Raw genomic sequence first — 11,940 nt, 5'->3', positions numbered from 1 at the left:
ATATCTTTAAATGGTCGTGTTCCTCTTGGAGCTCGAATCCCCTCTTGACCTCCATTTATTTGCTTATGAACATATCTAAGTACTGGTGTCAAATATAATAGCAAAAATTTTATTGGGCTTCCCCATTATCTAGCCAAGGACTCTCAAGCAGGAAGCAAAATTTTGCACAACAAAATAATTACTTTGAATGGGAGGAACTAAGTGACAGAAATTACAAATTGTTAAAATTAGAACATAAAAGACTAAAGCGTTAACAAGTAAGAGACTCAAGACAATAATTAGTAGGTTAGTAATATAATACTTTTGTATTTATTCAATCTTAATATTCAAGACAACCCTTCTACTAGACACATGAATGAAATGGAGATATGGGAAATGAAATGTTGGAACATGAACATGTCAAAAGACATTTGAAAAGTAAACTGAAGAAGCATTGCCTTGTGGCGCACAAATCAAAAATCATAAGGACCCAACAATGTTAGTTTATACAATATGATATCATTTGGCAGTCATCTTCATTTCATGATTTCATAAACGGAACTAGTTGAACATCTTAAAAAGCGATATTAAACTTTCTTGATCCTCAATCTATTCCCCTTAAATTCATAATGTTTAATTAAAAAGAAAAGCAATAAAACTTCAATATCCTCATGTTTCTGTACATAGACCTTCAAGAAATCATTGTAACACCTTTACTAAGATGATTAGTAAGAAACTAGGTCACTCTAGTAAAATTGGTGGTTTTCTCTCTCTGGGTCCTCTTCAGATATCCCCATCTTCCCCACTGATAAATTTTACTTTATACAAATCCAAACCAATTCACCAATGATGACTAGAAGCTAATTTAGAGCATGAGAAAACATTCCATATTAGCATTTATCCAAAGAGACTGGTAACCACTGGGAAAAACCAGGGGAAGTCATGGGCCTGACGAAAAATAAAGCCATCCTCCTGCTTACAAGTTTTCTGAAACAAAAGAGCATTTCCAGGTTTATAGTGCAGATATCTTCTGTGATAAACCATCCAATACCTCTTTATTTTGCTCTGGAACTGTTTCTTCCTGGGGAAAATATAAATGCAAATCACATCAGAGCATACTTTATGAACTAGCATATTTTATAATTTATAACCATTTTTTATGCTTGTATCGTGATAGTAATGGAATGCAAGAAACAAAGTGCGCTAAAAGCAACATTCCACAAACTATTATCTAACTCAAGCAGTTCAAAAGTGGAAGAACTTTCTTGGACATACATGAGTGAGAACTGTTTAAAAAATCTGGTGCCAATTGTCCCATCACAAATGCTTGCTCCCATTTTGGCATAAGCTTGTACATAAATTAGTTACATATGGCATTTGAAGATGCTTACCTCACAATTTTTAATTTGATATGCACACTGAGAACCACAAATGCTAGCACTCTTCAACAAGGAAGCGGCACTATCACTTTGTTCTGCTAAGACCTTTCTGCGCAGCTGATAAATATCCATTGGCTGTTTCCAATACCTCGTTCCCAAGTGAAACTAAGGGCCCCTGACAGGTTTTATGAGCAACAGCAGTGACATCATGCTTTCCCAAATCATTATTTTGGTCAGTAGCCTGGTCTTTGGGCGCACAAACCCGTTCCCTGTAGAAAAGACAGCACAGAGATTAATATAAGAAACATGATTGAATCAGACAAACTACAGCACACCCATAGAAGAGCACATTCATATTGTTTCTTCGAACATTTCACCTGGGCAAAGAGGCATGCTGCCTTTGGAGTGGAGTTCTTTCACTCTTTCCACAATGTTCTTCAAGATGCGCAAACTGACGCTTAAATCGATCAACTCCACTAAAAAATAAAGAACTCAATGGATTAATGGTCACAATATTGAGCCACAGAACAAAAATTTAGACAGAAAAGGCTTTGGATGCAAATTGAATTAAAATGAGAGAGCATTTAGTTAGTCTACCAATATCATCACAGAACAGACAGTTGTAGCAAGGAAGAAACAGCTTTCCATTAAAAGTATGGTTTGCAACAATGAAATTAAGCTACATGAATCAATGGTCAGCACTTTGATGTCTGAAGAAAGAAGAAGAAATGAGAATCATTTTTATTTATTTAAGCATAATTGGTTTATTTATTTTCAGTTTTTTCAGGGATTTATTACTACTTCCCTTTATTTGTTCCCAACATTTAGCCTGGGCAAAGAGGAATATTGCCCTCAGAATGGAGTTCTTTCACTATTTCCATTGTTTTGTTCCAGATGGCAAACTGATGCTTAAACCAATATCAGTAATGAAATCATGAAATTACTCAAAATGTCTTCGCTTTTAGTATTGGGGAATAATAATGTAATAGTTTGCAAATTATAATTTAAATGCAATCTTAGTTATTATGATATGAATTAAATTATTGACTCAAAATTCTATACTATCAAGACAAAGAACTCCTAATCAGTTTGGTTTTTTAAAATCTCCAAATGCCCTCTTTTTTAATAAACAAAGAGCCAGCAAGAGTAATATAGTAAAGATCAAAATTAAGTTATCCTTTAAGCTAAAAATAGGGAATTAGGGCGATGTGGAGCACAAAAAGTGCATGCCCACTACTTGTACAAGAAAATTCATCTTTAAATTTGTAGAGTATTTTGTGGTATAAACATGGTGGATTGTCAGCCATCTGCCATCATTTAAATGAATTGAATATGGATTATAACTTTTGTATACAATAATCTGCCACCAATTATCCAATCCGATATGCTTTGCGAGGTCTAATTCCATGTTAGATGGAATAACACAAACATTTACATGGCGACTTTTTTGGTAATTATTACATCCCTATACAATATCTATTCTATCTTGGGGTGTTTGCTTTGGAGAGGGTGGTCTTCCATGCCTCTCTGGGAGTCAGCGGGCTGGTGCTTCTCCAGGACTGGCATTGTTTCATATTCAGAGTCACTTGCAATCTTCATTATATAGATGTTATTTCTGATGGTTGATGTGTTCTTTTGTACTAATTTTCTTCTATACAGGACTTCCAGTCCCCTGCTCTGTACATGTTTTTTTTTCCTTCTGAAAAGTGTTCTGTTCTTATCAAAAGGGGGGTAAGGAGGGGAGGGGGGAACAAACTATTTTTTATTTTTTAGTTTTGCTAAAAAAAAAATGATATAAAAGGAATGATCCAGAACCAAGTGTCAGATAAAGTTATAATAATGCATTTCAAATCAAAGTACTTTATAATGCCACACCTTGGATACATGAAGCTTGTATGGTCTGTGCCTTGAAGGTACTCCCGCAGCATCTGTGGATGATACTCCAAAATCTGTTTACATTCAAAAGAAAATGCAACAGAATTAAAGGATGTAAAATGACAAATTGACAACACAGCTGAAGCAGAACAAAATAGCATCTTGCTGCAATCATACCTCTCTATAAATTAACTCTCTGACATCATCTTTCATCAATTTCTTCCTTTCAAACTCAAACTCAAGCTTTGAAATGGGTTGCATGAATGGTTCATAGTTCACATTTGCAAAACCGTGAAAATAAGGATCAGCTAATGCCTATAAAGAAAATGAATTGCTAATATTAGGAAACAGAAAAAAATGAAATTGAGATAAAGACACTTAAACCACACATAAAGAAGTGTAACAAGCGGTTTTCTTTTTATTTTTATTTTTTCAATGATTTTGGTTAGAAGCAATGAAGCACTGATAAATTTTCAGTAATCTACATTTTACCTCTTCAGCAGATGGACGATCTTTGGGATCAAAGGCAAGCAGACGCTCAAGCAAACAAAGAGCCAATGGATCTGCATCAGGAAATTTTTGCGAGAAAGGCACTGATGATTTTCTCCTCATGCTATTTAAATACCTTCTAGCCTTTTCATTACGAATCTGCAGGTATTGGAAAGATTCCAAAAGATGAAAAAAAGAAGAAGAAGAGCAAAACCAAGTTTGTTTGAAGCTGAAAGAGAAATGCTAAAAATCACAACTATCTCTTGCAGCAGTAGAGATTGAATGGAATAAGGAACAAACTCTAGCAATGGATTCATCTGTAGGAGTGCCAAGCAAATCGGTAATGAGATCCAATTGATGCACCACATTTCTTCCAGGAAACAATGGTTTTCCAGTTAGCATCTCTGCAAATATACATCCTATGCTCCAGATATCAACAGCAGGTGTGTACTGCAAATGATAAAATTTAATAAAACCACTAACAAAATTGCAGTAGGATCATGGCCAATTAATGCATCAGATGTAAGAGATCACATAAAACATGCCTTTGACAAGAAGGAAAATAATAAAAATATGACTCATAAAATACCATGCTGATGTGCACTTGCCCAAAGCAAAGTTTGGATTGTGGACCAACCATAATTACCAGAGAACAATAAAACCTAAGCAAACCACATACTGGTACGAACTTTTGAAATCATGGAACATTTCGTTCCAGGATGCTAAATAGAATGGTCCAAAGTTTTAATTCCAAATTTTTCACATAAGATAACTCTTTATTAGTTAGAAGTCGGGAATCATCACATTTTAATTCTATTTCTAGCATTATTAATCTATTTCTCAATAGAAAATCTCTTTTTATTTAGAAAGACCTAAACATCCTCCAAAATATTCAAGTGTCGTTACGCTTTTTTCACCAACATATTTATTTGTGTATACCCTAACGTTCCACATTTTAGAGCATATGTTGTACCATGATCCAATCCCGGTTCCACAAACCAAAACTTTCCACCTTCTAGGTAGCATTGAGATCAAAACGACTAATAGACTGGCAAACAGGCAATTTTTTTCTATATATGTATATATGTATGGAGTGAAGGGAATAAATTCAATACAGGAAAAAAATCCTACGATCCAAAAAAGGCCTAACAAATGCTACCTAAGAAAAACCTTTTCAATCCATTTCCATCATAATTAAAAGAGCACTGCAAATTCGCTAATTCCTATTGTCCCTTCATAGCCTTACCTTAACCACCATTCAATGAATTTCCTTATCCACTAGGTCAGATAATAACAAACCCAACAGTGGGCAAAATGCCAGCATCTTCTTGCTCAATCTTCTCTGTTTCCTTGCCTATTCCATCATCCTCAAGGATTGAGACACTCTAAACCATCCACTGGGGATGGAGGCATAAAGGAAATCTCACCCAATGAATAAAAAGAATCTTATCCATACATATGATAACCATGCCCTTTAAGTCACTGTACATTTAAATTGGTTTCGTAAATTGCATGGTTTTTTGCATTTCTCTGTGTTGAATGAATTTATGCCAAGTATATTGTGCATTATTTAAGTGGGAGACTAGTGTGTACTCTTTAGTTTATACACATAAAAAATTTAGCAAAATTATTGGTGGTAAGAGGAGCTTATTGGAATGAAATTATGTATGCACATTAAAAATATAAATGATACAAGAGTTCGGGCAAAAATAAGGCGAAAAACGAACCAAATTGCTCATGAGCGGTTTGAGAGCTTGGCTTGGTAAGAGCTCATTCAAGCTCTTTATTATTTAAAGGAATATATCCCAAGCCCAACCAAGCTTGTTTGATAAACGAGCCGAGCCTAAACACATATGGACTTGGCTCATTTTAGCTTATGACAGACTCAGTTAGGCTTGATTTAAGTTTCGGTATTTGGAGAATATTTTATTTATTTAAGTTGCTAATTTAGCTATTCCTTAACAAATAAAAAAAAATGATAAGACAAATAAATGGCTAATAAATAAATTAGAAGGGAATTTGGCTTATATAGAAAGAGGAAAGACCAAAAGAACATCTATCTTCTGATGCAAAATCTGGGATCTAGAAAATTATAATTGTGAGTTGACTTAGCCTCCATTTGGGAGCACTTAAAAAAAGTCCTTATAGCACTTATCACTTAAAATAAATACTTAAAAAAAAAAAAGGTGGTGTTAGTCTATAACAAGTACTTATTGCTAAAAATACTTTTCTAGAACTACTTTTTTTTTAGAACATTTTAAGTGAATTGTGAGAAATAATGAAAGATAGCTTTTTGAGCACTTATAAAAGATATTGTCCAAAGATAAGGTCAGTTTTGTAAACAACAAAACAACAACAACAAAACCAAGCCTTAGTCCCACTAAGTGGGGTCGGCTATATGAATCCTTTTCCGTCAATTTATGCAATCATGGACCATTTCTTTTGATAGATTCAAAGATATTAAATCCTTACTCACTATCTCCTCCCAAGTTATTTTAGGTCTACCCCTACCCCTTCTACTGCCCCCCACAGTAACTAAGTCACTCTTCCTCACAGGTGCACTATAAGGCCTACGTTGCAAGTGTCCATACCATCTGAGTCGTCCTTCCCTTATCTTATCTTCTATAGGAGCTACACCTAACTTACCACGAATATGTTCATTCCTTAATTTATCATTCAATGTTATACCACTCATCCATCTAAGCATCCTCATCTCGGCAACTTTTACTTTTTGGATATTATGTTTCTTCGTCGCCCAACATTCTGATCCATATAGCATAGTTGGTCTTATAGCTGTCCTATAAAACTTCCCTTTCAATTTTAAGGATATTCTACGATCACACAGAACACTTGAAGAACTTCTCCATTTTACCCAACCTACTTTAACTCTATGCATTACATCATCTTCAATTTCTCCTTCAGCTTGCATAATAGATCCAAGGTATTGAAATCTACAAGTGCTATTTATTTCTTCATCATCAAGTTTAACTTTGTCTCCAATATTCCTCCTATCATTACTAAAATTACATTTCATATATTCTGTTTTATTTCTACTTATCTTAAAGCCTCTAGATTCCAAAGCTTCTCTCCATAATTCTAACTCAGTCTCTACTCCATCCCTAGTTTCGTCAATTAATACAATATCATCTGCAAACAACATACACCATGAAACCTCCTTTTGAATACTCTTAGTCAATTGGTTCATCACTAAAGCAAAAAGATAAGGACTCAAAGCAGATCCTTGACGTACACCTATGGTAATTGGCAATTCTCTAGTTTCTCCATCTATAGTCTTTACACTAGATAAGGTCAGTTTTGTAAATATAAAAAAATTTAGTGGCTATTTTGTTGTTTAAAAATCTAATAGAAGATAATCATGTATTATTTTACTATATATTCTAACATACTAATTATTAATGACACAACTAAATTCTAGAATAAAGAAGAAAAACCTTTTATTAACTTAAATTAAGATTTTAAAAATTAAAAAACTAATTTAATTAATAATATTATGAAACACAAACTAATATAATAATCATAAGCTATAAATATACAAATAAGAACAAGATTATTGTAAATCTTTTTAAAAATATTATATTATTTTTACTCAATAAAAATATTTAAATGTTAATTAAAAAACAGTTAACATAATTAGTAATTAAAAATATTATATTTTTAATTTAAAATATATTAGAAAAAAATCACATATTATTTTGTTATGTATTATAACATATTAGTTATGAATGAAATATAATTAAGTTTTGGAATGAATAAAAAGAACCATCTATAAAATTAACATTGAATAAATTAAATATTTTATTTAATTATTAACATTATTTTTAACATAAATTTATGTGATAATCACATCTTCTAAATACACATTACTAATAAGAAAATTGTTAATTAAAAATAATATTATATTATTTTAATTAATATAAAACATTTAAATTTTAATTAGAAAAAATTAATATAATTATCATTTAATTTTTAATCAAAAAATATTAATATTTATCTAAAATATATTAAAAAAACAATTTTACTATGTGTTATAACATATTAATTATTAATGAAATATAATTCAATTCTAGAACGAAGAACCACCTATTAATTTAAATTAACATTAAATATATTAAATTTTTTAATTTAATTAATAATATAATTTTTATCTCAAATTAATATGATAGTTATATGTCATATATATACATTAATAACAAGATTATTTTTAATTAAAAATAACAATCCTATATTTTTTTATTTAATAGAAAATATTTAAATGTTAATTAAAAATAATTAAAATAATTATTAATGAAAATGTTAATATTTTTACTTTAAAATATATGTAAAAATAATCATATGACACCCTAATAAAATTAATATCCAATTACCACTTATTTGTACAATTGTTTATTTGTTTAGAATCACAAGTCTCCTTGGTTTTTGTAGTTGCTTAGTGTTTTTTTTAAGTAGATAGGAAATTTATTTGCTATGGCTATTGGTCTGTAAGGAAAATGGTTGCACAAGACAAGTGCATCCAATGAATTCCTATTATGTGAAATAGTTAGACGTGTTGTATTACTGTGTGATGGTTGTGCTTATCATATTATAAAATTTGACCAAGTAGGGACTGTGACTCCCTTGGGTGAAAGGCCCTCAGGCCGAAACCTTTGGAGGGTACTTTCGCTTCTCCAGTGGTTGGCCCAGTAGGAAATTGCGCTTGTTCGTTATTTCCGCGGACCCGGTGGTTGGCCAATCTAGGAATTGGCACTTGTTTGAGATGGTACTAGTATGTAGAAATGAGGTTGAAATGTGTGCAACTTGGCTGGCTTGTGATGGTAACTCTAGATAAATAGATTACTTAGAATTCTCATGACAATAATTATATACAGATATGCATGCATATAAAAATCACATCCAAAGCTATGACGTCACAAACCAAAACTTCCAACAATCCAAAGGCTAACGTTCCTCCTTAAAAGATAACAACAACAACAAACGAAGCCTCAAGTCTCACTAGGTGGGGTTGGCTATGAATCCTTTTCCACCAATTTATACGATCATGGACAATTTATTTTGAAAAATTCAGGCCTATTAAATCCTTACTACCTCATTCCAAGTTATCTTAGGTCTACCCTTACCCCCTTCTACTGCCCATCGCAGTATTTCACTCTTCCTCATTGGTGCACTATGTGGCCTATGTTGCAACTTGCAAGTGCCCAAACTATCTGAGTCATCTTTCCCTTATCTTATCTTCTACAAGAGTTACTTGTAACTTACCACGAGTATGTTCATTTCTTAATTTATTTTTTAACATTATATCACTCATCCATTTAAGCATTCTCGTCTCAACAACTTTTACTTTTCGGATATGTTGTTTCTTAATCGCCCAACATTATGATCCATATAACATAACTGGTCTTACAGCTATCCTATAAAAAATCCCTTTCAATTTTTAAGGGTATTCTACGATCACAAAGCACACTAGAAGCACTTCTTCATTTAACCCAACCTGCTTCAACTCTATGTATTACATTTTCTTCAATTTCTCCTTTAGATTGCACAATAGATCTAAGGTATCGAAATTTACTAGTGCTATTGATTTCATCATCATCATCAAGTTTAGATTTATCTCCAATATTCCTCCTACTATTATTGAAATTACATTTCATATATTCTACATTATTTCTACTTATGCTAAAACCTTTAGATTCTAAAGCTTCTCTTTATAATTCTAACTTAGATTCTACTCCACCCTTATTTTCATCAATCAAAACAATATCATCAGCAAACAATATATATCATGGATCCTCATTTTAGATATGCCTAATCAGTTCATGCATCACTAAAACAAAAAGATAAGGGCTCAAAGCAAATCCTTGATGTATACATATTGTGATAGGAAATTCTCTAGTCTCTCCACCTATAATCCTAACACTACTCTTTACTCCATCATACAAATCCTTAATGACATCAATATACCAACTACACACACCTTTTCTTTCTAAAACTCACCATAGAACTTCCCTAGATACCCTATCACACACTTTCTCTAAGTCAATAAATACCATATGCAAGTCCCTTTTCTTTTCTGTAAAATTTTCCATTAATCTTCTTAAAAGATATGTAGCTTCTGTAGTAGATCTCCCAAACATAAAACCAAATTAATTTTTTGAGATCTTCATTTCTAACCTTAATCTTTGTTCAACTACTCTCTTCCGACAGTTCAATTATATGACTCATAAGTTTAATTCCACGATAGTTATTACAATTTTGAATATCTTCTTTATTTTTGTATACAAGTATTAAAGTGTTTTTCCTCCATTCATCTAGCATTTTCTTAATTTTTATAATTGTGTTAAATAAATTAGTCAACTATGTAATCTCGTTATCACCTAGGCATTTCCAAACTTCAATTGGGATGCTATCCGGTCATATAATTTTTCGACTTTTGTCATATAGTTTTTACATTTTTCATCTTTTTAGTGCAAACTAAACTTCGTTAACTCTAATATTGCGAACAAATCTCATATTTTTAGTTTTTTTTCCTCATTTGTCAACTCTAAGTTTAAGCCCTCTACATGGTTTTCATTAAACAACTTACTAAGTAACTTCGCCATCTTTCTTTTGTCTTCTTCCTCAACCAAGACAACATCATCCTCACTTTTTATACATTCCACATTATCTAAGTCCTTACTCTTTCTTTCCCTAGGTCTAGCAAGTTTAAATATGTCTCTTTCCCCATTTTTGTATCTAATCTAGTATACAAATTATTAAACGATCTATGTTTAGCTTCACTAACAACTTTTTTTGCATCTTCTCTCGCCTTTTTATATTTTTCAAAATTTTTCCTATTTCTACATTTTTGCCATGTTTTATACCAAATTCTTTTTTCCTTTACAGTTTTTTGGACATCTTGATCCCACCACCAACTTTCTTTACTATTCAAGAATCTTCCTTTTGATTCACCTAAAATCTCTTTTGCTATCTTTTTAATAGAACTAGCTACCTACTCCAAAGAGTGTTTGTGTCTACACCATCCTCTATAGTCCAATCGGCATCTTTGATCATTTTGTCTTTGAATTTTATTATATTTTCTCCCTTTAGGTTCCACCACTTAGTTCTCTTACATTGATTTATTTTATTCTCTCTTCCATTTTTTAATGCCCACTTAGTTCTCTTACATTGATTTATTTTATTCTTTCTCTTCCATTTTTTTAATGCATATATCTAACACTAGAACTTTATGTTGTGCAGTTAATCGTTCACCTGAGATAACTTTACAATCCTTACACAACAAAAGATCAACCCTTTTAGTTAATAAAAAATCTATTTGACTTTTAATTTTGTCTACTTTTGAAGGTTATTAAGTGTTCTTCTATCTTCTTAAAGCAAATATTCATTCTAACAAAATCATATAACATGGCAAATTCTAAGACCATCTCTCCACGCTCATTTTTGTCTCCATATCCATATCCTCCATGTATCCTCTCATAACCTTTATCATTCCTTTCAACATGTCCATTTAGATCTGATCCTATGAATATTTTCTCAGTCCCTTATAAGCTTCTATAATGCTATCCATATCTTCTCAAAAATTGTTTCCTAAGGCTTTCTGTTAAGCCTACTTGAGGAGCATAAACACTAATGACATTTATTATCTTTGGGTTGAGGCCTTCATGATTTTTATAATTCTATCCACTACTCATTTGACATCTACAACACCATCTTTTAAGCTTTGGTCTACAATAACTTCTGCCCCATTTTATTGCTTTTCTTTTCCAATGTACCAGAGTTTAAATTATGATCTTTCAATTTCACCAGCTTTCTCCCTTACCCACTAAGTTTCTTGAAGGCAGATTATAATAATTTTTCTTCTAATTATTGTGTCCACAATTTCCATGTTTTTACCCATAATTGTCTTTATATTCCAAGTTGTTAATCTAATCCTAGTCTCCTAAACTAACTTCTTTACCCATCCACGTCCAAAATGAGGCGGAAACCCTTGCATATTTGACATCGTACCAGACGCCAATATGGCGCATTGCTTCAGGGCAACGACCTAGCCCACCCTCACCCACTTTTTGCTACATTCAAGTGGCCTACAAAGGGCCAGACACAAAATCCTATTCCCAAGCATGATCAAAGACATCCCTTTTCCCATAAAAATATGACCATTCTGCTCCAATCAAAACATCTAGTAAACTGCAAAAATCATACACCT

The 11,940-nt window shown here is 32.1% G+C and overlaps 1 pseudogene; it reads right to left on the bottom strand.

The window, feature by feature from the left end:
• Nucleotides 1–551: 551 nt before the first annotated feature.
• Nucleotides 552–11,940, bottom strand: part of LOC131162032 (mitogen-activated protein kinase 9-like) — a 70,217-nt pseudogene continuing 58,828 nt past the window's right edge.

This window comes from Malania oleifera, chromosome 8, assembly GCF_029873635.1.
Source record: "Malania oleifera isolate guangnan ecotype guangnan chromosome 8, ASM2987363v1, whole genome shotgun sequence".
Taxonomy (NCBI): Eukaryota; Viridiplantae; Streptophyta; class Magnoliopsida; order Santalales; family Ximeniaceae; genus Malania; species Malania oleifera.
Note: the sequence above shows the minus strand (reverse complement) of the source record. Positions and strands in the feature narration are given on the sequence as shown.